The sequence below is a fragment of the Micropterus dolomieu genome, linkage group LG12 (genome assembly GCF_021292245.1).
Source record: "Micropterus dolomieu isolate WLL.071019.BEF.003 ecotype Adirondacks linkage group LG12, ASM2129224v1, whole genome shotgun sequence".
NCBI lineage: Eukaryota > Metazoa > Chordata > Actinopteri > Centrarchiformes > Centrarchidae > Micropterus > Micropterus dolomieu.
Genome location: NC_060161.1, coordinates 36,849,494 through 36,852,179, shown reverse-complemented (window position 1 = coordinate 36,852,179; position 2,686 = coordinate 36,849,494).

The following is a 2,686-nucleotide window of genomic DNA, read 5'->3' as shown; positions in this document are numbered from 1 at the left end:
GTCAAAAACAAAGATTCATAAAATGGGAGCAGTGTATTTTTCATTGAGAAACCTGCCCCCGGAGTATAATTCAAGCTTGGTAAACATTCACCTTAGCCTTCTATTCAATGCTATTGACAGAGAAAAATATGGCTTTGCAAAGATTTTTCAGCCTTTCTTAGATGACATAAAAATCCTAGAGACATTAACATTAAGATAAGAGGAGAAACACACAGTACACGGAACGATCTGCCTTTTTACTGTTGACAATCTTGCTTGTCATGCGCTGTGTGGCTACGCAGAACGTTTTTCTGCTAACAGGTTCTGCCATATTTGCCTTGTTGATAAAACAACTTCACAAAGTGTGTTCAATGAAGATGATCTTGAAAAGAGAGACAGACACAATTACCAGCAGCATGTTGTGTTGAATGATGTCACTGTTACAGGAATCAAACAAGACTCGTGCTTGAATACTTTGGAATACTTTCATGTAACTGAAAATGTAGGGGTTGACATAATGCATGATGTGCTGGAGGGTGTTGCACCTTTGGAAGTAAAACTTTTACTTCGACACTACATTTTTGAAGAAAAGCTGTTGTGCCTGGAACAGCTGAATGAAAGGATAGCCAGCTACGACTATGGGTATTCAAACACAAAAAACAAACCAAGTGTAATCCTTAACCTGAAATCTGAGACAGCCATCAAACAAACAGCAGCACAGATGTGGTGTCTCATACAAAACTTGCCTCTTCTTTTGGGGGACATTGTCAGTCCTGAAAGTCTGCACTGGCAGTTGTTCATTTTGTTACGAGAGATATGTAGCATTATATTTGCTCCTGTTGTAACCAGAGGTCTTGCAGTGTTCCTGAAACAGCTTATCATAGATCATCATAAGTTGTTCAAAGAACTTTATCCTGATCGACACCTCATCCCAAAACACCATTTCATGACACATTATCCAACTATGTTGATTCAATTTGGATCTTTGTCAAAACTTTGGTGTATGAGGTTTGAAGCAAAGCATAATCCCCTCAAACGGCAAGCACATGCTGTGTGCAATTTCAGGAATATATCAAAAACTCTGGCTTATAAACGTCAGGTGCAACAAATGTATTGTTGGAAATTTGGGGACCCACTAAATGTTCAGATATCTGTACCAAATGCATATCCTATTGTTGTTCATTCTTTGAAACATGGTGACCAAATAAGTGAAGAACTGAGCTCCTTTGCAGAAGAGGCAACAGAGACGGTTTATATGTCAAACACAGTCGGTGTAGGTGGACATTCATACAGAACAGGGAGCATTCTGATGTTGTCAGCTAGTTCAGAAAAGCAACCAATCTTTGGAGAAGTTGTTCATTTATTCCCAAAGTTGGACAGAAAGACTGTGTTGACTTTTTTAAGGATAGTTAATGATAAATATTTTGATGATCACTTTTAGTCATGCTGTGGAAAAGATGGAGTACAAACTTGTTACAATTCCTTCTGGTGTGTCAGATTCCCGACCCCTAGATATTCAGACACATTTTTTAGATGATCAGATCTACATCAATCCAAGATACATAGTTTTGAAATAAGTGCAATGACGTAGGTGTGGTTATGTGTCATGTTGCCCAATGAAATTGGAAAATATCTGTCCTGTCAGATTTGTTTTACTGCTGAAATTCCATTCTATGAAATTGTATAGTTGTGTTTGCAGCTATAGAGCTATAGCTGTGGATCTTTTTGCCAATACGTAATAAATGTATGATATTAAATGCGTTGGAGTCATAAATTGTTTATTCTGAGTTTTCATTAACTCATTTCGTGTCAAATTAACACTTTTTGTGTAGGTTTTTGGGTTTGTTTCTTTCTACACAATGTGTGTAGCCATGGACAGCACATTATGTGTTAATATTACACATGTTTACACATTTTTATGTTCACCTTCCTGACACATTCACTGTGTTAAAATCATTAACACAGTGAATGTGTCAAAATTAACACAACAAGGGTTGTCCCAAAACTCACCCATTGGTGTGTAAGAATTTAACACAGTTTGTGTAATTTTTAACACATCTTTTCTAAGAGTGTACTGTTACATGCAGAATTTATAAACTATGTGAAAGAACACATTAACTTGTTTCTGTGAATGTAGAAGAACTAACCCCCAAGATGAACCGGAAGTTAACCTTCAGAGTCTATATAAGAGGCATAATGACAGCATATATATAACAGCAGACAGTAACAAAGGCCGTGTGGAAGAGAATATGTGACGCCCTTTAGTCTTTCTACCCAATCAATTTCAACCCAGCACTAATGTTGATTATATAAAGCACCTCGAATGCCTGCATGAATGAATGAATGTTTGTCTTGTCTCGTTTGTCCTATTTGTCTTAATGAATGAATGGCTACCTGTGTCGTTTGTCCTTTCACGCGTCCTGTGCCCTATATGTCCTACGCTAGTTTGAAAACTGTGATAGTTGCCTGCAGCTTCGGTATCATCATTGCCACGTATCTACCAGCACTATGCTAAAATACACAAGGAGATATGTATCTTCAAAACATCATGAAAGAGATTCAAGCACTCACTCCCAAAACAAGCAGCGGTGAAGTCACAGTGAAGGTTAACAAGAAAGCCTCCTCACAGATCAATCAGACGGATCATTGTTTGTTCTGCGCGCTCCGCCATTACACGTGCGCTGCACCGCGCATGCGCCGCGCGGGA